The sequence below is a fragment of the Sparus aurata genome, chromosome 21, assembly GCF_900880675.1.
Source record: "Sparus aurata chromosome 21, fSpaAur1.1, whole genome shotgun sequence".
Classification (NCBI taxonomy): Eukaryota; Metazoa; Chordata; class Actinopteri; order Spariformes; family Sparidae; genus Sparus; species Sparus aurata.
In genome coordinates, this window is record NC_044207.1 from 4,101,743 (window position 1) to 4,129,321 (window position 27,579).

A 27,579-nucleotide genomic window follows, 5' to 3' on the forward strand; every position below is an offset into this window, starting at 1 on the left:
TCATACTGCCCACTCCTTCATCTGACTGCATAAAATCCCTGCTAGACACCTTTATTAAGCAGTAGACAGATAGGAAATATGGGAGAGAGAGAGGGGGGATGTGACATGCAGCAAAGGACCTCCGGCCGGAATCGAACCGGGGTCGGCTGCGTTTATGGCATGCGCTCTAACCACTCGACCACCTGCGCGACCAGCAAGTCATTTTTAAACTCTTCCGCAAGTCTACATCCATGTTTAGCTGCTGAACTACCTGGGTAATGTATTTCTTGAATGAATGGGATTACGTTGGATGCATGGTGTCAGATAAACATGCAGTTTGGTATCTTGCAGCATGAAGTGAAGGTGATGAAGTTCTCATTTCTTGCACAAATTAGTGGTTGAGCTCAGCACTAGAACATTTTTTGTGTGTAATGTAATGCATCAATTAATGCAATAATAACAACAGTGAAGTAGAAAGGAAGTGTTGCTTAGATTAGTCCTGGTACCCGAGCGATTTTTTCGCCTCCATATGAAGAGCTTTGAGATCTCCCTGGAAACAGACCTTACGTGTCTGAAACAGGAGGTCACTCAGCAAATCAGTATTTACTTGGAAGCAACATTTCTCTGCATCTTATCAAAGGCTGCACAGTGTTGGAAAGAAATTACATTTTCACTGATACTGAGCTCTATAAATAATCAGTAGCTCTATATAAATAATGAGTAATACATTATTTAATTTTAAAATAATAATCAATCTTTCCAGAATGATTTTGGGGGATTTTGAAAGAGGAATGCATTTTATCAAAAAATCAAAGCAGGGCCTTGCATTGTATGGTAAAATAATCAAGGATGATTGTGATTGGTGGTTTTTCTGTATGCAGAGCCAGCATGTAACTCATAACGGTTGGAGGCATGATGAAGGGTGATGACATCCCCAGCAAAATTACCAAACTTCATCATGTACAACGGTCCTTACCTAGTAATGTTTTTTGTATTTGTATTGTATTATGACAGTATTCATTTTAGACTTGACTTCTATCATTATGGGCAGTTTGGAATTACTCAAAATAGTCATTTTGCTTGTCGCCCTTGTTAGCACCATGACTGAAATGCATCCCCTTTGTTACCTGCCATCCCCATTCTACATCCACTAGTAGAGAGAGGGCAGGGACAGAGGGGTTTTTTAAGACAAATATGTTAGTCAAGCCTCCCTGACTCATTCTTTATCTGACTTAAGGATAAACTTGATCTACGATTTAAACATTTTTTTCTCTCTCTTAAAAACAAACTACAAATGACAGAGAAATTATTCAAAGTATTGCTTTTATTCTAATGCTTTTATTGTTAACAAAATTGCCCTGCCATTGAATCTAGTGCACCTTCATACTCACTTGAAAAAATAAATTAAAGTGCCTCCTCTTGAAAAAAGAAATATGTGTCCCTAACCCTAACCCCTTTTGATAAAATGCTTTTGTAAACATAAATTGAACATGTCAGACTGCATGCTATTACAAAATCAGTTTCTCCTTTGGGATTGTGCAAACACAACTTTCATTATTCACATTTGGGAAACCCAATAGTACAGTGTATTGACATCATGTATGGCTACATGGTTCAGCTGGACCATAAGTCTCTGTTGCAGTGGAGTGAAACGATTCCCCCTCCTGCATTGTAGTGATGTTTTGTTTTCATGTGTCTGTTTTATTTGTAAATCCTTGGCAGGTGCTATACTGTATAGTTATGGCCTTACTTGGTTGATTAGTCTGATGCTAATTAAGTTACTTGAGTACCTGCCACACTTTAGGACACCGTGCAACCATGTGATGTCATGTTTGACTCATACCTCTGCATACCCCAACAGCTGGAGAAGATCTTGGGTGAACTAACCTCCTCTGCCAATGTTTGTGTGTGTGTGTGCACGCGCATGCGTGTATGTGTGTGCGCGTGTGTCTGTGTGTATACTTATGAAGAATGTAGCTTGAACTTTGCAAGATCCTCTCATTCAGTGCGTTTACAGGCACAGCTTAGTCGGATTACAGCCATAGTTCGACTATGCTACTCAACCAGACAACTGCAATTGTCCGAGTATACATGCCGGTGAGAAAATCAGATTATTGGCCGAAGCATGTCATACCCCGGTACGATAGGTGACGCTGTACCCATTTCAACTAGTGGTAACAGAAACACCTCCGCTGACCTCTTTACGTCACCAGCAACAACAAACTGCCTCGGCATTCGAGAAAGACGGCGTACAGAGAGCAAGACGAAGCTACATATTTTTACACTTCGTATATGGTGTACATGATAATTAACACAAACTAGATGCACAATGACGCTTTTGCTTGCGGTGATTTCAGAGGAAAGACGCTGCCCTCGCCGCCCTGCTACTTCCGGCTCACGGCCCGGGACAGAAATCTCGTGCCTGCGCAGAACGCAAAATCCGATCCGATCTGATAGAACGTATACATGCAGGAGTAATGCGATTATCAATCGAATAATCTAGGTGTTTTAATCTGACTATGAGAAATCTGATCGATTTTAGTCAGAATAAGGTGTATACATGCATCTTAAAAAACCGATCATAGTCGGATTAACCCAGTAATTCAGTTTTCTTGAGTGTCATGTAAACGCACTGAGTGTTGGCTTTTGATGAATTTCACACACAATATGACCATTAGAGACTAAAGATCATTTAGTTGGGCTATATTATTGTCAACATGAGGCTTTGTCCAAATTGCTTTAAATTGCACAATAAGATTGTGTTGAATAATGTTTAAGGAATTTTTAAGTGCCATTAATTTGGCAATTTCATCCATTTTATTTATAAGGTCTAAGTTGTCTTGGCAGCTGGGGTCATTCTGTGTACATTTACTCAACAAAAATGTGCAGGTCAGGTGGTCAGTTACCAGTAAATGTGTGACTGTGACTCATTTCTAACCTATTGTGTGCTAGGATAGGCTGTTGCCCTGCTTCATGGGAGTGTTTATTTTTTTAAGAGTTTTGTTTAAATATGAGGAAGGCTCTTTATTTGTGAGGTACACTTTATTGCCAAAAGTATTCGCTCATCTGTCTTTACTTGCATATGAACTTAAGAGACATCCCATTCTTAATCCATAGGGTTTAATATGACATCGGTCCACCCTTTTCAGCTATAACAGCTTCAACTCTTCTGGGAAGGCTTTCCACAAGGCTTAGGAGTGTGGTTATGGGAATTTTTGACCATTCTTCGAGAAGCACAATTGTGAGGTCACACAATGATGTTGGACGGGAAGGCCTGGCTCTCAGTCTCTGCTCTCATGCATCCCAAAGGTGTTTTATCAGGTTGAGGTCAGGACTCTGTGCAGGCCAGTCAAGTTCATCCAGACTCGTCCATCAGGTTGCCAGATGGAAAAGCGCGATTCGTCACTCCAGAGAACGCGTCTCCACTGCTCTAGAGTACAGTGGCGCCGTGCTTTACACCACTGCATCCGACGCTTTGCATTGCACTTGCTGATGTATGGCTTAGATGTAGCTGCTCGGCCATGGAAACCCATTCCATGAAGCTCTCTGTGCACTGTTCTTGAGCTAATCTGAAGGCCACATGAAGTTTGGAGGTCTGTAGCGATTGACTCTGCAGAAAGTTGCTGACCTCTGCACGCTATGCGCCTCAGCATCCGCTGACCCCGCTCCATCATTTTACGTGGCCTACCCTTTTGTGGCTGAGTTGCTGTTGTTCCCACTTTGCTTCCACTTTGTTATAATACCACTGACAGTTGACTGTGGAATATTTAGGAGCGAGGAAATTTCACGACTGGACTTGTTGCACAGGTGGCATCCTATCACAGTACCACGCTGGAATTCACTGAGCTCCTGAGAGGGAACCATTCTTTCACAAATGTTTGTAGAAACAGTCTGCATGCCTAGGTGCTGCTTTTATACACCTGTGGCCATGGAAGTGATTGGAACACCTGATTTCAATTATTTGGATGGGTGAGTGAATACTCTTGGCAATAAAGTGTATGTGATTGATTTAATTATGAATCAAAAACTGGCATGCAAAGCTGGTTATTTTATCCAGGAACACTTTCTGAGCTGAGTTTGAAAAAATGTACAATATTATGATATATGTATATATCAGGGTTTCCCACAGTATTACGACCAGGGCCTAGGGGAAACTCTGCCGCAACATGTAAATGAGACTCCCCTCTTCCTGTCCCCCAAGCACCTCCAGCAGCAAGGCAAAGGTTTCATTCAAAAACACAATCTAACATGCTGGCACTCTGGCTGACAGAGGAGAGCCCACAGGAACTGGGAGGAGTTGGCCCCAAAACTCCCGGCTTTAAGGCAGGAAGCAATCAGCTCCCTGGATAACCTGCAATCACTCAAACACACCTGCAACCAATCACACACGCTCACACTCAAGTAACAGAGGGGGTTATTCAAGGAGACAAGCACATACAGCACATACAGAAAACACAGGATCTCGTGAAACTGTAGTGAGTGGACCTTTGTCCCTCTGCAGGGGTCCAGGGGATGTGTTCCTCTGGAAGAAAAGTTTGCACATTTCTAAATGCATCAATCCGGTGCACTTGAGAGAAAAAATTAAGTCCTCTGTTGCTAAGTCGTAAATAAGGTTCATCCTATCCTATCCTGAGTAGTGATTTCCATTGCACTAGAATTGTATGTGGTAATGAGTGTTTTAGCTATTAGTCAAACTCTCGGGTGTTGCCAGGGAAACTGAGAGAGTGGCCTGTGAAAATGTTTAGATTTTAGTCACAAGTGCGGGCCTATTCTGGCCATGTTGGTCTGTTCTGGCCTCTGCATCATCCATGAATTCCTGATAATGGACAACTCTTCAGGCATAATCCCTCACTTGATGTGTGTTATCATGGCACAGGTATCACAAGAAAAAATTCTTAGTTTGGTCTTGGCCACTATTCTCAAACTGTGATATATGCACCACTGGAGGTATGCAAGCTCCCTCTATTGGTACTCCGGATGAATCCCAGAAATGCAATTCAGAATAAGTTTTTTTTAATCACAATGTTTTATTTTAGCCTTCTATGTAGTTGTAGCACAAAATAGCTGAATTGAGTGTACCTATGCTACTGTATTTTAACCTCAGTCATAATTTAAAAAGTTGAACGTTTTGAGAAACACTGATCGTGGTGATTTAACTACCACTGAGCCTTAAGTAGCTGTACTATCTACTAACATGCTGCAACATACTAACATGCCGCAACATACCTGAATGCCAGGGTTGTCGGTCAATAAGCTTGGCCAACTCTTTCCTGTCCTTCCACTCTCTCTTCACTGCCAGTTGGGACCAGCCCTTCTCAGGTCAGCTCCACCCGAACTCTTATTGTGTTGACAGCTGTGTGCTGATCTAGGCGACGGCTTCAGTTCATTTAGGTTAACAAATCAAAGCAGACACAAACTAAACCAAAATTATTGAAGGGATGAAGGGATTTATTGTTAAAGGATTCAGGGATTTAAGTCTGATTATTTGTTACATGGAAGGAGATTCAAATTGAAATGTGCAGTAAAATGAAGGAGATGCTCAGTTACTGTGCAAGAACATCCAAGGGATTAACATAAAAACAGTAGATAAAAAAATGAGGTGTGTAGAATGAAGTAAAGTTAAAGTAGATGTAGTTGTAGAGTGCTAAAAAAGATAAAGAATGTATATAAATGTTTAGACAGCTATGTATTGGAGCTTAAACAATAGTTTAATAGATCGACTGGAAATTATTCAGACAGAGACTTCTTCAAAAATGTAAAGTTTGTGACATCCTAGCAAAAAGCTTTCTCTGTTATTTATTTGTTTTGGTATGTTAAATAAAGCTGAAGTATCTTTATTATGATTATTCTCATAACCAATTAATCTTATAATGTTGATGACCTAAGTTTTTTCTGTGTACTATTAGTAAATGTCCGTCGCAATTTCCTTGAAGACCGTATTTAGTTTTTGACTCTGTATAAAACAAAGATAATTAGTTTACAATTTTATAAAAACATGAAGAACCTTCCTCAACTGGTTTCCTGTCATCCAGGTTATGATAGTTGGTAAGTACTGCATCGTAGGCAACTTGACTTGTTATACTTTCTTGAAGATGCTTCAGCTCTCGTCCAAGAGGCTTCTTCAGTTCTAACTAACTGAAGGGGAGTTGCAGGCTTTTAAACACTAGCCGTTTTTAGACAGCCGCCAATTTGCCCATCCTTTTGGCGGCTAGGTCCGCGGTTTTAGACAGAGGCCGGCCAATTGGGGGTCTGTTTTGGTCCACCGATTTGTTGGCTCGGAGGGTACACTTATTTCTGCCTCGCTTGCTATCTAAATCTGAGGTGTTAATGTGCTGGCCTCTGCGTAAGAGGCAGAGGGGTCAATGACCTGCACTGTTGTGCGACCCACAGCTGGGGAGTTTTAAAACCAGGAAACAGCTGATCACAGCAGTCAGTCCATCACTTCATCCGCGGACTTTAAGTTGAGCAACTGGAGCTGGAGATGCTAGCGTCTACTCGGTCTCTGGAGCTTTTTGGTTGTGTCCGCTCGTTAGCTAGCGCCAAGCTAGGAACGGTCACTACTTTCAAATTAAAAGCCTCCCTTTAAGAACCCAGTTCTAAACTCTGATGGGGTGCAATGTAACGCTCTTATTTTGAAGTCAAATTCGTTGTCACTGTTCACAGCCCAACTTCGTGCTTCATGTCACATCACATGTTTACGCCTACCTCAGAGGCGGCTTTTGGAAAAGGAGGAATATTACACCTCTGTTTTAGAAGGACAGGCTGGCACATTGCCGCCCTTACCTTGGAGCAAATGTGCAGCCTTTTCTATCTAAAAAGGGCTTCTGTGTGGGAGTGTCCTTACAGAGTCATTAAGGACACGTGTGAGCTCTGAGTTTCAGAGTTGTTAGGGCCATTTGCGGGTCGTTGGTCAAACTGGCCTTCATGTAAGACCAGGTGGGAATAGTTATTAAGCTGTCTGGGGAGAGAGCTCAGTACTGTATTGTAGGTGGGTGATAAGTAATGTTGTAGGCCACCTCTTATGTTCAAAGACGGTTGTTCCAGTTTGACATAGATGGATTCTTTTCCTCCTCTTTCAAACCATCTGTCTTCTCAAGCAAATCAACTCCTTGTAGAAACTTCACCCAGAGAGTGGTTAGTTACTGCCTTCCATCTCTCCCTGTCCAAGTGAGTCAGTGTCTTGCTTGTCTGATTGCTGGGGAGAAGCTCTGTTTTAAAATGTCATAAACAAATTTGTATTCATTTTAAGGCCATCTTTTATGTATCCTTTATGCCTCACTTACTACTACTAGATACTTGCTATTTTACCTATAGGTTTTAATTTGGCGAAAGTTTTTTTCATATTAAGACCTTTGGATCTTTCGGTTTATGTTATCACTTACACTTGGGTGAGTGATACATTTTTCTTTTATGGTCCAAACAGCAACTGTGATCTGTGTGTGGTTCTGAGTGTGAATCCCACCACCTTACAGTTTTAAAGCTGAAGGATACATCACAGAGTTCAGAGAGAAAGACATACTCTTCCTGGAGTTTTCCATTGTTGCCTCGACACACTGATGACGCCAGGGGTGGGCATAAAAATTGATTCACATAAGAATCTCAATTCAAATCTCTCATGATTCAGAATCGATTCACAATTTAAAAGAAAAAATCAACCACTCAAGAAAAAACACTATTCTAAATGTTAATTTGTTGCATGATTTTGTCAACTAAAAAGGTAGAACTGAACTGCAAAGGGTAGTGCAGCACCCGGACAATTTACAGCCACACAAACTAGAGTTATCTTATACCTTATACCTTTGAGAGGCGACCATTAAACAGGCCACAGATTTGTGGATACTTTTTATGCCACCACAAGTAATGATGTAACATTAACAGATAAAAGCAGCAGTCAGCAGTAACAAACAACACCAGCTGACAACTGCTAACAAGCTAACAAACACACACCAAGGTATTCAACACTTTGATAAACTCTGTGATAAAGAAAATAACTCTGCTCTGTAGGTTTTACAACAAAAACTCTGCTTCTGCTCAGCGTTTTGTACATATATGATAACGCCCATTAACTCATGTTATCAGCAAATTTACTACTGTGACACATGCATGATATCCAGCTGTATGTGTCTTTAAGACTTGATAAGCTGACCATTTTATACAATTGTCTGCTGGCTGTAAACGACTGGGCGGCAAGCTTAACTCAGATAAGACTGAGGTCCTCATCATCACCAAGTTAGCTCAGTGTATTGGGTCCCTGACTTTTACTGTAAATTCTAGTATTAGGAAACATAGTGTGATATTTGACCAGGCCATGCATTTTGAAAACAATATCAGATCATTAAAGCACACATTTTTCATCCATTTGAGAAACATTGCCAAACTCAGGTCCACTGTTTTACAGCCTGAGCTAGAAATGACAATTCATGCTTTTATTTCCTCCCAGTTAGACTATTGCAGTTCTCTTTTTACCTGCCTCAACAAGTCATCCCTGGACTGTATTCAATCAGTTCAGAATGATACTGCAAGGCTATGGACCAGGTCCAGTGGAGGCCTCATATCACGCCGATATTATTTTCTTTACATTGGAAAAATGTAAGTTTGGTCTTGTCTTCTCATACAGAGCCATACATGGTCAGGCACCTGTGTATATTCAATTGCTCCACCCTTTTATCACCAGTAGGTCATATTGGTCCTCTGACCAGGGTTTCTTGGTTGTCCCCTGCACTAGACTGAGAACAAAAGGTGATCATGCCTTTGAAGTAGTGGCTCCGACACTGTGGAATGCCCTTCTTATTGGCCTACGTAATGCGGCCTCTGTTGATACCTTTAAAAGGTAACTGAAGACTTTTTTTTTCAAACTGTCATTTGTTTCACCTGCTGCCATCTAATGTTGGAATCTATATGAGCGTTTTTTTTTTTTATGATCTGCTGTTGCTGGTTTATTGTTTTGCTCATCTTTTTCTGTTTTTATGGTCTGGTACTTTTAAGTTCACCTGTTAAGCACTTTGTGCACTTTTGCACTTTATTTTATTATTCCTTTTTATATTATTAAATCAATGACTAGTAGTTGATTTAGTGACCAGTAATTTCAGCACTACACTGAAGAAAATATGTTTTGTCTCAGAAAGACAGAGGTGTATTCAGTGAATATGGTTTTATTTATGTATGATTTATGAGGGAACACTGCCTCATCGCCAGAACTGGCATCATTTAGCGCTAGTGATCATTTGAAAACCAAGGTTATCTATACCAACATTTTCTGATACCTTTTTAAATTTAACAAAATTAGCCAAATCTCTCAAATGTCTTAAACTGCCCCAAACATGTCAAAGAATAAGTGGAGTATGAATCTAAGCATTTAATGCCAGCTTCTACGACTCAACTGTTTTTTTTGAGTCTGTGACCAACAGACACTAAGGTTGGTACGAGGGAAATACTGAGATACATTACCCAGCCCTGACTCAATGGATGTAGGCTGTGGGCATTCTTCTCCCTGTTGCTATATGTTTTTTTTTATAACCGTATTGCTTAGCAAATGACAGTCTTGAGCTGGTATTACTATCACTGTCTAGCTACACATACGAGACATACGAGAAATATTATGCTTTAAAATCTGAAAGTCTCAGTATACTCACTATAGTTTTATTTCCCTGACACTACATAGCTATTGTGATAATACAAAAGATAACATAGCCCAAAAAAGCATTTTTATTCCTAGACTGCCATTATAAAAGACACTTCTGTAAAACTGATGACACCAAGAACTACAAACAGTCTCAATTTTGACTCTTTCTATCTTGAATTTTCATTTCATGGAGGTTTTATATTTGCAAAACTGCAAGTTGAGAAAAGCTATTTAAAAATCAGTGACATCACCCCGATGTTAGGTCTATGGGCCTTGCAGAGATTTAGACATGTTAATGCTATGCTCACCTCCTAATGTGCAAAGCAATTTCCTCGTTTTGAATCCTGGGTTCAGCACCGCCCAAGAACATTGCGATTAGTTTAGAAATACAAACAAGGCAGAGGATTTTTATTTATTCAGTCTCTACAAGAGTGAGAGCTGGTGTGGCACTATGGACACTGCAGGCTGTGGACTACACACTACAGCAATTGACCACCGGAATCTGCTGTAATATGATTTTTGTCATTTGTGTTTGTTCTAGTGTGCATCTCTCAGCCAAGATTTTATCAAAGCCTCAAATTAGAAGCATGACAGAAAATAAATGCAGGATCTTGCATATCCTGCAGGATAATAAAGTTCTTCATATGCTGTTCTTGTAGCTTTCAGACGACCTTGTTTAAGTCAAGTTGGCAGTGTTTTGCCTGTTTTGTGTTTCAGGCAGTTGAGCTCAATCTTTTTTGTGACATATTTTGTGTTGAGATGTTTTGGCTGAGGGCAGGGATTTAAATGGTTTAATGGATTATCATATTAAACCACTGAGATGATTAGCTCCCAAAAGCGCAGCAGTCCCCTACCTACTCATAAATAACACAAAACCCCCTGTTCACTGTCTGAAGCATATTCCTCTCTGCTACACCATAAACAAGCCTCTGACACCAAACACAAAAACAACTTCATCTGGAGCAAGGTCACAATTACTGAAAAACTGAGTGTCTATGTATAATGGTGTGTGTGTCATGTGGACTGCATTTAAGGCTTAACACTACTAGTACAGTGCACTGATTCGGGACCACCACACCATTATAAATAGGGCCTAGTTTTCTTTCATTTCTTTTCTCTCATTTTGTCTCAGCCAGGCAATACAAGGATATAATGAGTTGATATGAAATTGTCAGCCATCAGAGACTTTGCCTTTCTGTTCATGTCATGGTATCTCTCCCTAATATCTTCTATTATTCCCTTGTCTGCTGTGTTAAAAGTCACTGAGCAGGACTGTTGGATTTTTGTATTTGCATTCATTTGAAGAAGTTTGTTGATGTATCATAGAGCAGAGCAATTACTTGTTGATAAAAATGAAATTGTGATACAAATGGGTAACATTTTTAGATCATCAGTGCCACATTTTATTCTAACGACCTGAGAATAAGACTCAAAAGTCACCTACCTTGCTTCAGATTCACTTTAATGTTTTATAGTATTGCTTTCATTATCCAACTTGAAGCTGCTGTCCTTCCTTCCTGTCTGTTGTGCAGTTAGCAATCCCCTCTCTGCTCTCTACATCAACACACTTGCACAACTCCTTTCTCTTGTTTTGTCCAAAATGTAAATTGTCCACAAAATGAAATAAAAAAATGTTAAAACTCAAACTCACTCAAAGAACTTTTGACTTATCGCCTCACAGATAATGGTAGTATGGGTACCATTAGGGTCGGATGCCATTCACATTTGAACTGATACAAGTTCTGATACTGTTACCTAAAATTCATTGGTACCTTTTTTGTTACTTTAATCTCTCTGTCATTTCAGTTCTAACCAGTCAAATCATTAACTTCTAGAGACAATAAATCATGAGTCATATTCCCAGTCACAATACACATAACAGTCTTTCTACATTTTATTCTGCTAGCATCTTGCTATTTCTATAAAATGAAATACTTTATGAAGTAAACTGCTACATTACATCAATCTAGTGCTATAGGAATAAATATAATAGGTAACATGAAGATTTATATGTGCTGCCCTCTCCTGGCATGCAACGTCTCCACTATGGGGTGCTGTATTTTAAACCTATTAGGAATTTTTAGTTTGCGTTTTGACCCCTTGAGCTTGCTGTAGTGGCTCAGTGTTACAGTGCTACCGCAGCAGATTGAGCTGCTATTGTGAAGAAAGCAGTCATAAATTAATCTCAAGATCATATTTAAGATAGTGTATGCCTGTAAATATGAGCACACATATCACTGTATGTGAAGAATGTGAATTGAAGTAGATCACTTGTAAATATAATTTTGCTAACCACTGTTAACCACCATTTCAGGAATCAAAGAAAGCATGCTGTAATATTTTCTTGTAGACAGTATATAGTTCATATACTGTTGGTTTTCAGACATAGTATTAAACACAGTGTTTCAGTAAACTAAACAGAATGTTGGTAAGGTATTTCAGACACAGTCAGTGACTGAGTTTTGGGGAGACGTGTCATTCTGTCTTTTTTTACTATATGCACACGCAGGTACTAAAATTTGGCACTTATTGATTTAATGTGAACTGGTACTCGGTAATATTGATGTTATTCTGTCTGTAGCCTTAAAAGTACCAAGTTTGATACCCAAACCTGTGTACCTACAGTAGGTCTTTGTAAGTCTTATCTATGTTCTTGTTGGCTTGTGAGATGTTGTCAGTCATGGCCAAAATATCCTCCAAATTCAATGTCCACATTCAGTCAAGATCAGTATGAAGGCCCAGGGGCCTCATTTATAAAACGCTGCAGAGAATCCACACTAAACCTTTGCATATTTACAAATGAGGAAATGTACACCTACCAGTGTGAAATTTCCTTTGATAAATCTCTCATCAACTTTGACATGTGTGCATGTGGATCAACCCCTTGTCCTGCCCTCTCCAAACCCACATATAACCATAGATGGTCAATGCGCGTTATGAATGGTAATGCATGGAAAATTAGCTGATCGAGAAAACATGGCCACAACCAAGAGCAAGACAAGGAAAGTGATTTTTTTGACACAGAAAATGAGGTGTTTGTTGGTGAGGTGGAGGTTATAAAAGCCATGTTATTCATCTTCTCATTCACTCGTACTCTCGCAGTGCAAAGAAAGTAAAAGACTTAACACACAACTGGCACTGCAGTATTTAAAATTTTTTACTACAGATTTTTTCTTAATGGCTTTATTTCCAGGTTTCGCAAATGTTTATAATCCATATGTGCACCTGTATCTGCCTGACAGCACAGTCGTGCTCACTGCAGCGATTTTACACAAAGCAAACAATATGGAAAATATAAGTAGTATAAAATAATACTTGGTGATATATGTATAGTATTCATTCTTTAAACCTTATGAACACTTTGCCATCATTGTTGCCAATGCCACCCATGCCTCCAAAATTGTACGTACATTTGTATGGAGGACCAAACCTGACATAAGTATAAATAAATAAATAAATAAATAAATAGATAAATAAATGCATGAATAAATACATAAATAAATACATAAATGTATAAATAAATAAATGCATGAATAAATAAATGCTGAAATAAATGAATAAATAAATAAATGCTGAAATAAATATATAAATAAATAAACAAAAGTATAAATAAAAGAATAAATGCTTTTTATTTATTTCTACATTTTTGTTCACCTACATTTATTTATTTCTGTATTTCTGTTCACCCACATTTATTATTTCTTTATTTCTGTATTTCTGTTCACCTACATTTATTTATTTCTGTATTTCTGTGTCCATATGTAAATGAGGAGGTAGGAGGTCCTAACCTCAGTCAAGAGCATGATTGGTCAAATCGGAGAGCCAGACAAAAGCAAACGATTCCTGATCCCAAGCCTCGCTCTCTGTAACGTTGTAAAACAGCTCCAGTTAGCTTAATGGCCTCGACTAATGTGACAGGCTAACTGATGTTCATTTTAACTTGCGAGGGTCCCAGATGTGCTGGTGGTGTGGTTTGAGAATCCCGTCTGGAGAGAGAGGGGTCCTCAGCCATGTCCGCTAACCAGGAAAAACATTCTGCTCATCGCTCCAAGTCATGTATATGTGTATTTGTTTTGACGTGGCTTGAACACTTCTATCCACACGGAGATGCCGGGGCTGCTATTTGCAAACCATTGCTAGACGAGCGCTACAGAACACAATCGTCCAAAAGTGCATGTTGTCGGTCTCATATCTTTGTCGTGAATCTCTGTACTCTCAAACAACTCGTGTGGAACAGTATCAAGCATTTGTTCACACCGAGAGGCGTCGAGATCTGGGTGGGACAACACTGTTAATTTTTTTATGTTAGGTGTTAGCAGTTAGATGTTAGCTTTTAGCTGTGGCCTGCTCGCTGTAGCGCTGAGAGTGTAGCGTCCAGGTTAACTGTTGACACATGTTACCATCGAGAGTGAGATACATGTCTGGGCTTTCCTATGAAACATTGTCGCTACTGGTGTTTGTATCACAGGTTGATCTGGACGTCTCACGATTTGCCACAGCGGACTGACCACACGCTGAGCTCGGGCTGGATGTCAACATACTCTGCAGACTGTTTGACCAGCAGGCTGTATGACAGTGTACAGTTTTCACACTGACTTAACTTCAGCTTAATAACCATGTATGCGGCTCGGAACGATGGCTTTAAGTAACCATTTGAACGCAGTGCGGAATGAAAATACCCGATGGTAACCGGTGTCACAAGGTAACCTGGACGCTGCGCTACAGCGAGCAGCTAACAGCTAAGAGCTAACGGGGGTCTCCACGCCGCTCTCGAGCCGCTCGGCATGAACAAATGCCTCAGCCTGTTCCACTCATGAGTTATTTGAGAGTACAGACATTCACGACAAAGATATGAGACCGACAACATGCACTTTTGGACGATTTGTGCTCTGTAGCGCTCGTCTAGAACACACATATACATGACTTGGAGCGATGAGCAGAATGTCTTTCCCACTTAGCGGACATGGCTGAGGACCCCTCTCTCTCCAGACGGGATTCTCAAACCACACCACCAGCACACCTGGGATCCTCGCAAGTTAAAATGAACGCCAGTCAAATTCAACTAAACCAGAGCTCATGAACAAATGTCAACAACTGCAGCTAACAGTTAGCTGAGCGGGCTTGCTGGTAGCCAGCAACATTCCTTTACAGTGTACAGGAATCAGCTAGTAAGGCAGAAGTAGTAGACCCTCATCGAGCACACTCCTTTAACCAATCATGCTCTTGACTGAGGTTACGACCTCCTACCTCCTCATTTACATATGGACACAGAAATACAGAAATAAATAAATGTAGGTGAACAGAAATACAGAAATACAGAAATAAATAAATGTAGGTGAACAGAAATACAGAAATGAATAAATGTAGGTGAACAGAAATACAGAAATAAATAAATGTAGGTGAACAAAAATGTAGAAATAAATAAAAAGCATTTATTCTTTTATTTATACTTTTATTTATTTATTTATACATTTATTTCAGCATTTATTTCAGCATTTATTTATTTATGCATTTATTTATTTATTTATGCATTTATTTATTTATACATTTATTTATTTCAGCATTTATTTATGTATGTATGTATGTATGTATGTATGTATGTATTTATTTATTTATTTATTTATTTATTTATTTATTTATACTTATGTCAGGTTTGGTCCTCCATGCATTTGGGTCAAATTTTCCGTGAATGCACACACATTTCCAAGTCCAGTAGTTAAAAAAAAAATAAAAATCCCAGTGTATGCTTAGAAAGTGGCATACACAAATTCCAAGCCCTATTTGGTGCATGCAAGCTTCATAAATGAGGCTCCAGAAGAGTTCTTGCTCTGTCCATTTTATCTGGGATGCTTTAGAAGCTGAGTTGGTTCTGAACATGTGGTAGGCAAGTATCCCAACATGCATTTTTCTATCGACCAACGGTGAGGCAGAGGATATGTGCCGCGCTTATTACTGTTTTTGTTGATGTCCAGAGCCAATCTGAATGATCAGTAACCATATCAGGGTCAATTCAGGACTATTTCAAGATTGATAATAGATGATACAAATGTACCTAAATCAGATCTTTTCTCTTCTTTTCTGTGTGTATTTACTGAGCTGTACAGTCAGTTTTGCAGCTCTGCTCTCCTTAAGACAGCTAAGTCCTCACATTCAGCATTTGCTGCATATCCAGTTGAAAATGAGTGTATGTTAATGTGAGAAATGATTTGGCTGCACTGGTCCTTGATTCTGGGCACAGACACTAACGTTGGCAGAATACATGGATTTTTCCATAAGCACCAATATTAACAAATCCAATATCACACCTCTGTGTTTGTCATTAGAACAGAGCAGCGTGCTAAATATTCAGTTAGCGGCTTCTACTTTTCAGATTTTTCAAATTTTTATATCCCCGGTTAAAATCAGATACAACTGTCTCTTTTGCCAAGTGTCTGCACTCTAAGATCACTTGTGATGAAGGAAGCTCCATTCTGTTACTCCACTGGTCAGCCACAAGTTTTTCTGTAGATTAATGAGTCCAATGGAGGGATCTGTCTTCTAAATTTCAGGAGTTACATTCTCCTAGTTCATCTGTCAGTCAAATCATATTCAATTTAAACTTACTGACTTAATATTTTTGAACCAGGACCTTCGCAATGTGGCTCAAGATAAAAGTGTGTCAGATTTATTTTTTACAGATGTTGTTTTAATCCTTCAGATTTTGTACACATTACGTTACAGATAGATAAAGATCTCAGATCACATCAGTGCCCAATAAACTTGAACATCAAATTACAAATCTTATGAACCTAACTGTGTCTGGCTGCAACTCAAATTTATTTTAATTGTATATTAATCAGTCATTCGTTTTCTCCAATAGTTTTTTGGTCTACTAAATATGAGAAAATTGTGAAAATGTAGATCAGATGACGTCGCCAACTGTGTTTTGCTGTCTGCTACCCGAAGATTTTCAGTTTACTGTTAGGGAGAAAGAAATTAACCAGAAAATGTTCACATCATAAGATGCTGGAATTGGAGAATTTGCACTTTTCTTCTCCGAAAATCATAGTTGATAATTAATTTAACAGACAAGAGTTAATCAATAAACCTTTGAAGCTCTTAAATGTAGTTTCAAATGTTTAAGCACATGTATACATGTCTGTAAATGTTGGGCTATATCTGCAAGCAGAGCACCTGGTAAATAACTGGTAACTCTGCATGAGGGAATAAACCGTTTTTATCAAAGTATTTAAATAGAGCCTAGGTTGATATAAGAGCTTCAGTTCCTTCTTGGTAAATCCCACATTTACAGTATAGCAGTGTGTCTCTGCAGGGAGCAATTGAGGTTACTCATCCCAAGCCACCTTTGTCACATTGTCTGGATATTAGATAAATAATATGTAATTTGTAACAGAATATTGACAAGAATAAACATGAGGTCAACAGGGCAGCCATTGTCAAGACGTCCATCTCACACAACATAATGGGTTGATGCCTTAAGCCGTGGTGTGAATGCTCAGAAAAATCTAACTTATTCTGTGTGAAAGTACTCATGACCAAACCAGGTAACGAAAAAAAAGATATTGACGTGCAACTGTATCAATTAATTAGTGTGTAAAGGCCTTCAGAGTAGAAATACATTATAGCCAACTTGTCTGAAAGTAGTGTTTATGTTTTAATTACACTGCTGTGTTGTATATCAGTGCTGTGGACTTTTAGGTCCTTACAGATCTTTACAGATTACAGTAAACATTAATAAAAATATATAAATGAAACTGCGAGACAACCAAACAGTGACAGTGTGGTCTGTGATATTAGATGTTGTTTTATTGTAAATAATTATTACAGTGAGGTCATCGTGTGCATCTATTCCTGCTTCTCACAATCAATGCTGTTAAAGTGTGTTCTCCAGAGCCCAGCTGAGCTGCTGAGAACAATGCTGTCCCCAAAACAGACTGCATCATGTTCTCAACTCCTTACACCGGTTCAAATTTTCACTGAGGAAGGCCTCATGTTTCACATTGTAATGTTCTAACACCAGATCACAGGTCATACTTAAACCCTACTTGCAATAGATAAAAGCTCAAGAAAACCACTATGTATTTTTAAAATTGCAAAGCATGGCTTTAATGAGTAAATAAGCTGTTTAGGATGGAGCTAGCTTACAGTCGGCTGTTTGAAGTGTAGTAGCTCTGATCCTTTTTATCACACAGGATATGTGCCTATATACGTTTCCTGAACACATGTCTGCCATTCAAACAGCAAAAGCTGCCATTTTTAATGAGCCTGTTTCCAGGCAACAACTTCATCAGGTTTCCACCAGAGGAAAAAAGCTTTATAGGACCCCTGGGTGTCATTTCACATCATCAGCTGTGGGACAAATCTTAGACAGTTAACAAATTAATCTATGAAACACAGGAGCTAGGAATTGCTAATTTTTAGACAATTAAGCACCTGCTGTTTTCTTGTGTGTCTGTGTGCACATCTGTATGTTAACACTAAGGGGCTATGACTATGGCGCATGGTGAATGGAGGAGAGCCTTAGCCAGCACAGCCTCCTTAAAATTACTCAAATTAATCTATTCAAAAAGTTCTGACTGCTGACAGGTTCCCACTGCATTCCCAACTTTGCAGGTGCTGCTTAAATTGATTTAAATTGAAGGCAAGGTAAGCAAAATATGGAAGAAAAGGAACCAAGAGAGACTAAAATCCAAATTGAAAGATAATTGTTCAAACATGAATTAAAAGGCTTTAGTACTGAATGCAGAGTATTATAAAGGTACACAGTAAATGTATTATCATTTTTTAAATGGCGTGGGTAAAGAAGCTGCTCTGTAGTCTGGTGGTATGGCAGCAGATACTTCTGTATGTTTTCGGGTGGGTGTTGTCATTTAGTATCCTTTGGGCTTTGTTTAGACATCTCACTCAACTGATATCAGTATTGTAGGTCTGCGTTTCAGTCTTGTGTCACCCTTTTCTGCTGGATTTCCAGCTTTAGCTTCTTTAGCTAAATCCTGTGAAGTTTCTAGAGAGCTTGGTGATAAATAGAGTAGAGGACAGTAATACAGCCATGAACCCTGCGCAGGGCTCCAACTACCAATCATTGTCATTTATGTCGAAACTTTCTTTTAGAGGACCAGTCAAAGCATTGTCACAACATTGTGTACCTGAGATTTATATTTATATGAATGCTAACTTTATCTAAGATTTTTGGCTATATTGACAGAATAGTTGAAGATATGACAGTAAACAGGTTGAGAGAGAGGCTGAGTGACACACAGCAAAGGGCCCCAGGCCGGGACTCCAACCCAGGGCTGCTGCAGCGAGGACAGAGCCTCTGTGTATGGGATGCCTGCTCTACCCACTGAGCTAAATGCCCCATGCATACAAGTTCACAGGCAGCATTACAAATATTTTTTGTTATTTTCAGTAAATGGCTTAATCAGTAAGATGTAACAAACACTCATCATAATGTCCCAAAGTGTAAGGTCATGTCCAAATAGCAAATCCAAAATCCAGTGACATCAATTGTATGTCATTTGTAGTATAGAACACTGAAAAAACTAATTCCTAACATTCTGGATTTTTTGCTAACATTCTGCAACTTTTTCAATAGCCTCTTAGGCCCTGCATAACTGGGTAAGGAGGAAGTATTAACCACAGAATGTCATTAAGGATGCTAGTGGCAGGATGAGGTCAGTCAATGATTTTAATCTTCATTCAAATAAAATACAGCCTAGTATGACTGATTCATCACACTTCATCCACCTTGAAGGAGCACTATGTAGCTTTGGAGAAGAAATTCAAACTCAGATTTTTATTTGAACACAATTAGGTAATAATACAAACTCATGAATCTGTATTTTTTCTTCAAGTAAAACAAGCTGTTCTTGGGGGAAATTAAGGTCCCAGAACACTGTTTGAACAGGTGGCAGGGTCCGCCAAATATCAACAAAGTGAAACAGCGTAAATTGTGTTGTCCTTTAAGGTCAGTTTGTTTATTCAATCATGAAAGCAAAGAGAGTTTGATTATTAAGTTTATTTAAGCAGAAAAGTCAGTCAGTGAAGAGTGAATGAGTGACTATGGGTGTGGGGTATATAAAAATATTCTCCACTATACCTTATCATATAGTAATTCTTCATAAACTTGAATCTAGGCACTCCACAAGCTAGCTTAACACATTACCATTACATTGACACTAATTATCAAGAATGAGCTCAAGCTGGGTGATATGCACTCAATTTGTTTGGAATGAGAAACACAAAAAGGCAGAACAGGTACTGGAAGATCATGAACTGACCGAGTCCGTTCACCTTGACTGCCTGCCTGCCCCCTCTCAAGCAAACTGGCTAATTCATTATGGTAATTAGGGGTGCTGTGAACTGTCACATTTCGTAAGCACCGCATCATCCGCTTCTTGGTCCTGTCACTTTAGTACACAGCTGTTTTTGACAGTGTTTGACAAGGTGTAATTTCGGCCAACTGGCTTCTTATCCTCTGTAGCCCAGTGGTAATCTTTAAAGTGAATCAGACTTTGGTGATCCACCATGAGGTTGACATTTGTGGTTTTCAGTGAAGTGTGTTGCCATTCCATTTGGTTCACATATAAATGTTTCCCTTAAAATGAATTGTAAAAGCTTTTATGATCCTCTTACTTTTCTTCTAGCTAAGGGCTAAATAAGTCAATATATTTAGGCCATATTGTGATAAACATTGACTGTTGGTACTTTCACTAAATATTAACACAATGAGATTTTTGATGAATAATCATCAGTAATGTGGACACACAGTTATTAAGTGGGACAATTCAACTAGTAGAACAGTCAGAATATGAAATCACTTTACTGTAATGAGCCTTTAAAGATAGGAAAAGACAACATTTTTGACATGTCACCACAAACTTAAACCAAAATCTAATACCATATTGTCTAACATCATTATGATTATATAGCATTGATATACACCGATCAAGCATAACTTTATGACCACTGACAGGTGAAGTGAATAACACTGATTACCTCTTCATCATGGCGCCTGTTAGTGGGTGGGATTAGGTAGCAATTGAACATCGAGTGAACAAGTGTCAGGATTTGAGCGAGTTTGACAAGAGCCAAATTGTGATGGCTCGATGAATGGGTCAGAGCATCTCCAAAACTGCAGCTCTTGTGGGGTGTTCCCAGTCTGCAGTGGTCAGTAGTGGCCAGCGTCTTTGTCTACTTGGACAATATCCTCATCGCCAACACATCCAGAGTGGAACACATGTCCCACCTCCAGACTCGAATGGCTCAGCCGGCACTGTGCCAGTTTGGGCTGTCCACCATCGACTTCCTTGGACACCATGTCACTAATGACGGGGCTGTCCCCCTACTGGTAAAGGTGGACACCATCATGAACTCTCCACATACTCCCTCTCCTGGTCTATTGCAGGGGCCGTCCACTTAGGGATTGACTACACCAGCATGGCAACAGACCAAGCTGCTGAACAGGACATGCATGCCTTCAGGACATGCAGGCCTTCAGGACGTGCAGGCCTACAAGATGTGCAGGCCTTCAGGACGGCAGTCACCGGGCTGCAATTGGAGGACGTAGCCTGTGACGGAGCCAACACCACACTACTGTGTGACATTTTTACAGGTCAGCCACGGCCTGTCTTCCCCACTGGAAATTTATGAAGCTGTGTATAGCCTCTCTCACCCAGGCAAGCAACCTTCTCAAAGACTGGTGGCGGCTTTGTCTGGCATGACCTCAAGAAATGCGTAAGGGCCTTGGCTGACTCCTGCATGGACTGCCAATGCACTAAATTGAACCGCCACACCAAGGCCCACTTGGTTCTCCATGCCCGCGAGGAGGTTCACCCACATTAAGATAGACCTGGTGGGACCCCTGCCACCCTCCCATGGTTTCACACACCTCCTCATTATAGTGGACAGGACCACACGGTGGCTCAGAGCTGTCCCGCTGTCCTCAATGATGTCCTCTGAGGTAGCGTGGGCTTTTATTGCCACCCTGGTCGCCGGTTTGGCGCCCCATCTGACCTCTCTGACAGGGGCCCCAGTTCAAATCGGAGCTCTGGAACGCAGTCACAGGGGGCCTAGCAGTCAAACTCCACCTCACCACCACCTACCACCCACACCCCAATGGGCTGTGTGGGTTGTCGTACTTCTCCAGGTCACAGGGGATTTCGTCCCCAACACCACGACTCCTTAGTTGGCAGCACTACTTCACACAGCTGTAAGACCCCCACGGGTTCCCCAAAACCTGTTCTACAGAGCTGTTATGGAGCTGCCCTCGAACATGTTGATGTTATCACTTTATTCCTGTTAGGTGAATTCTGGGGAAGTATGTAGAGGACTTGACAGACATAATTCACCACAATCTGGGTAGTTTCCCTCTCTCTGACAACTCTCGACTGTTGGGCATGGACCCCTAGTTAGAGTCAATGTGTAACCATGACAACGGAGGGTTGGGAGGGGTGAGGTGTGTTAGCAGTTTTTCCACAGTTATAGTTCTTGTGTGTAAATAAATGGCTGAGAAGTGCCGTCAAAGAGAGAAGTTGTTCTGTAATCTCCTGTTATCCACAACTTCTACATATGTACTTTAATAAAACCTCTGTAAACGTTATTTTCATTGGTTAAACTCCTTTGGTTTATGGTGAGCATCTCATACTCTATAGGAGTGGTTCCCAACCTTTTTTCCTCGAAGCCCCCCTTGCCTGTGTCCAAGTTTTGACCAGAATAGGCCTACCTCATAAGGGTGTTGGTTTGGATTATACAGAGTTTTGATTATCCAGTTGGGTGTGTTATTGGGAATTTATACATTTAATGTGCACAAATATGATTTTGGTAACCTCACAACCTCAGAGCAGACAAAGTTGTGCGCACCACGTGCGATCTCCTGCACCCCCTAGGAGGGGCCTGGACCCCAGGCTGGGAGCCAATCAATATTTTGCGTATCAGACACAACATTAGGATGGCTGAAATGTAAAAGTATATAAAATTCAAGTTACAGGAACGGTCACCTTTCCAACTTCTCCTGCCCCGACAATCTTGTCTGTGGTAATATTGTTGGCACTGCTGTTGCAATGAGTGTTAGCAACATTGTTATTGTTAGCAGTGTGGCTACTGTCAAATGCAAAATCTAACTATAAGAATACAAATTTGACCTAGAAACACCGATCTCGAAGGCAGAGTAAAACACCCTCAACTCATCTTCTTCTGCTTTTCCGTGGGATGTTACCACATTTTACCCTTTTTCAAGGCGTCGCTGGGATTACTGGAGCCAATCCCAGTTTCTCTATGGGCGAAGGCAGGGTAGACAGGGGTTCAGTATCTTGCTCAAGGATACTTTGACATGTAGCTCAGTTCCGCCCTAGGGGAGCCGGGATTTGAACCAGCAACCTTCCGATCATTAGTCAACCAGCTTTAGCAATCGCACAACTGCAATTATCCGAGAATACATGCCGGTGAGAAAATCGAATTACTGCCGAAAGCATGTCATACCCCGGTACGCTAGGTGGCGCTGTGCCCATTTCAACTAGTGTTAACGGGGCTACCTCCAGCTGACCTCTTTATGTCACCAGCTGCCTCGGCATTCAAGAAAGATGGCGTACGAAGAGCGAGACGAAGCTACATCTTTGTACACTTCGTATATGGTGTACATGATAATTACACAAACTAGATGCACAATGGCGCTCTTTCTTGCGGTGATTTCGGAGGAAAGACGCCGCCACCGCCGTCCATCTACTTCTGGCTCACGGCCCCCGGGAAAAATCTCGCGCCTGCGCAGAACGCAAAATCCGATCTGATCCGCTGGAAACATATACATGCAGGAGTTAATGCGACTTTCAATCGAATAATCTACGTGGTGTAATTCGACTATGAGAAATCCGATCCGGTCCGATTTTAGTCAGACTAAGGTGTATACATGCATCTTAAAAATCCGATCATAGTCAGACTAACGCAGTAATTCGGTTTTCTTGAGTGTCATGTAAACGCACTGAATGAGGAACCAGACTTAAACACCAGAGCGCTCCCTATCGAGTGAATGCCTGTCCATACCTCAATTTTTTTCATTCTCCTTCTTTACCTTCTTTGCCTCCTCCTTCAGCAGGATTCTTTTATTTTTGAAGTGTAGAAATTCCACAGTTATGCCAGTTGTTCCACCCTAACCTGGGGATAGTGACAGGGTAAAACAATGCCTCTTAATGTTTTGGTTAAGCCAGTCTATATGTGGAAGGTGTTCTTTATGTACAGTATCTATCAGTAATTACTTCACAATGATAACTTAAACCAAAAAAGTTGCCTGTTGCCAGTTTAAGTGTTTAAAACCTATGGCAATCAACGTACCCCAGTTTTCTTCCCAGAGACTGCAATGTTCCTAATATTTCCAGAACAATGACCCAATTGGTCAGTCATTCAATGAACATGTTGACCTTGAGTGACAGTCTTCAAATGGAGGACTTTGTTGTTACCCTCAAATAAATCTTTGCAAAACCTTAACCATTACCATAATCGTTCCCAACCCTAGCAAAGTAGTTTTAGTCACATAAACTTAACTTCACCTCAGTCAAATCAGAGTACATGCCTACTATTTTTTGAATAACAGTAACACAGGTTAATGGACAACTAACTTTGTCTATTACCATTGTGTTTAAAGGACACTTTATCCGTATGGGTGGATGACAAGTCCTAACTAATTAAATAGCTGTAAGAGAAAACTTGTAGGATTTGATGTCCTTTTATTTTCTTTACACCTTACCTGTGCCTGACCAGACAGTGACAGATAGCAAAATTGTAGACACAAAAAAAACGTCCAAGTCAGGGCCACAGCTGATTCTATCCTAGTTGACTGGATCTGGACCAGACTTAGGCCAGTTCTGGTTTATTTGGTTTACTCTTGGCTGACCTCCGGCCATGCTTTGGCAGCTTGGGGGTGGCCATAGCATGGCCTGGAGTGGACTGCCCAAGTGCCATCATTCTATAAGGTAAATTTTGCTATCTGGGATGTGGTTGTGAGACTGTAAGAGGACAGCTCTGATCTGAAAAAACAGTAATTCATATATGTAACTGTCGTAACTGTGTGTCTGTGTGTTTCTGTGTTTGTGTGCACATTTTGTCTTTTCCTAGACAACTGGAGTTAATGTGAGACCAGTTTTACAGAGATGTCAATCCCTTCCAGTTAGCGACAACTCTGCAATGATGGGGATTTAAAGGAGGTGAGTGAGCATGGACTGTAACTCACTATCTAACTCTAAACTTGATTTCATTTCCACTACTTTCATGACATTTTTCTATTTAATCCATAGAAAAAACACTCCACTCTTGTTTTTCGTAATTTCCAATCCCTCTACATAATGTTTGATAGGAAGGGAAACAGCAGTATATGTCAAACAGCACATGGTACCAAAACCAACAATATATTATGTATTATGCCACAACTGTCCTTTGGTGATACAGAAATAAATATGCTATCTTTATGCTGGGTAAAGTTTTGGCTTCTCCTGGTTCAAGCAAAAGATACACTCTCATCTCTGATCTACACCAGGTCCTGCAGTCTTGCCTCCAAGCTCCATTTCAATTTTGCAACCAAGGTGGAGCACCGTGTGCTACTGATGGTATTGCCACAGACTCTCCCTTCACTTTTGACCTGCAGCTTGGACACAAGACATTGGAACTTTTTACCCCCAAATTCCACCTGATCTGTGTTCTGTCCATCCGTCTCAGATGTGGAGCTCAATATGTGTGTACTGCTGCATCACATATCTACTGCAGCTCTGGCACTCTAGACCCTTCCGCAGCAGATGCGCAAGACTTTTATTTTTGCCGGATACCAGAGCATGACGCATCAATTGAACCAGATTCGGCACATAGCAGACAGGAAGTAAGACACCAAAACAACATCAAAACACCACCCTTTTTTTAATGCTTTGGTTGGGAACACTAATCTTTTGTCTGTTTGTTTTTGTGTTTATAACATGTACATGCATAATTGCGATCGTGCGTGATTCTGTAATTATCACAGGAACTCCTCGGTCTAGCCACTCCAGCTGTCTGGCAGTGCTGCGCCGTGCTACACTCAAAACGGAGCCGGTGGGTGTTGATGGACGAGGCAGCACTGAGCCGTTCTATAACGCACATGCAGACATTGGAATTCTGGAGTTAGGGAGGAGCTGCAGACTTTATGAATGGTCAAACTTTAACCTGCACTGTACATATACTGCCACTAGACAACTTCACTACTAAACATTCCCTCTGCTCTAACACAATCATATGTGTAAGTGTTAACACAGAAGTTAACACATATCTAAACGCAAACTGAACACTGCACAGAAAGATTGGCTGCTGCTTGATGCTTTAAAAATCACAAACAAGAAGGATAAGGCTTCAGTGTCTTCCCTCCTTGCCCACAGGCTGTATCCACTTTCTTAGGTTGAACAAACTGTCACTTACACTGCTATCAGTTAAATAAAAAGCTAGCCATGTACATTTCTCATTTTTGTTTCTTATTTCCCACTGTTAGAACCTCGACACCCCTAATCAGGAGTCTGTCTGACTAGAGCCACTGACTGACCAAGCCACAGTCAAGGTTGGTTGACAGACTCATGATGATTAACACAATGTGTACTGGTATACTTTAGTGTGCCAGCACTGGGCAAGAGCTGAAGCTTCTGACTGAGTCTGTTAAGCACCCCCATCCAAATCCAAGTATACTAGTCATGAAAGTAACAGCCAGCATGCAGTGTTTTAGGAAGGTGTTGTTCCTCCACAATCCTCCAGAACAGCCTCAGTTCTGTTTGTTGGTGATTCTGTGTTCTTTTTGTTTCTACAATCAGTTATTTGGCTTTTTTCTGTAATTTGTTTCTGTAAATGAGTCTTTGTGGCCAGTTCTGGCTTACATTTAAACTGTGGATGTATTCTTAAGTCTTTTATTAACCCCTTAATTCATCTGAGATACATAAATGGCTCTAATATGAATGATTAGTTGATGCAGAAATACGGTAAAAATAACCCGGAAACATGCAGTCCAAAGTAATCTGTCTGTCATGTATTGTGAGGAATATGACAGGGGAAGATAGGCGTTAAAGATATGATTCATGCTTCTTTCACAGTCAGCTGGTCGTTTCGGTCCCCACCCCCTTCACACATCCCACCACTGAGCTGTTCCTTTCTATCTGTCTCTTTATTGCAGGCTTCACAGGCATGCACAAACCCAGGATTTAATTTCTGACTAAGATTGAGCAGCTCTGCGAGCTCTGCAGAAACGAAGCAGGTACCGAGATAGAGAGAGAGAGAGACACAGGGAGAAGCAGGTTAAGCCCACGCTCTTCTCTTCTCAAGCCTGCTCGAAAGGCTGAGTTGAATCATAACAGTCAGTGGGCGAAAAGAAAGAGAAAAAAAAAATCCTCTCCACGCAGATTCTGACGTACATCTCTAGTCGATTGGGGGTCGTATGGATGGGATGATGGGAGAAAAGGGAAGGAGTGAAAGATGGAGAGGGAGTTGTTGTTCGCCTCCAGCAGTGCTTAGTCTGTCCCTCTCCCTCTCTCTATGGGATTTTAATGGTTGTTTTGTTTCCTCATAAAATCTATCCAGCTGGATGAAATCCTCACGCCTTTCTTCAGTACAGAAGTACACACACAAGCTCAGATAGAAAGACTTACGTCAACGAATTGACGGTTTATAGCAATTTGCTCTCTAGTTAGATTTGTCGGTAAAGGAGAGAGCTTTCAAATAATCCAAGCAGCAAGATGGACAAACTAATCCCTCCAGCATTAGCTGGATAGCTGAAAACATACAGGACAGTACATGGACATTAAGTCAAAGTTGTCATTTAATAACACCATGGAATTCTGCAAAGCATCCTTGACTTTTCCTCCACACTTTGTCTGATGATCTTTTTACATGTGACAAGAGCAGTTCACTTAAGTAACTTTAATATCTGTTGCATTTAATTTCAGTAATCTTCCCCAGTTTGGAGTTTGTATGAGGATCTGTTAAAG

At 40.5% G+C, this 27,579-nt stretch overlaps 1 protein-coding gene across 10 annotated transcripts in view; it reads left to right on the forward strand.

Annotated features, from left to right (window-relative positions):
• The window catches only part of LOC115572321 (disks large-associated protein 1-like), a 122,004-nt gene that overhangs the window by 12,564 nt on the left and 81,861 nt on the right, over positions 1 to 27,579 (forward strand). For 8 of the 10 annotated variants that reach the window (XR_003982074.1, XM_030402254.1, XM_030402258.1 and 5 more), the window contains exon 2: positions 24,707 to 24,795. The exons of 1 other annotated variant lie outside the window; for it this stretch is intronic. The gene's annotated coding sequence lies outside the window, so the exon portion shown is untranslated. Of the gene's footprint in view, positions 1 to 24,706; positions 24,796 to 26,099; positions 26,166 to 27,579 lie in introns of all 10 variants that reach the window. One more of the 10 variants, XM_030402255.1, reaches the window with a different exon arrangement.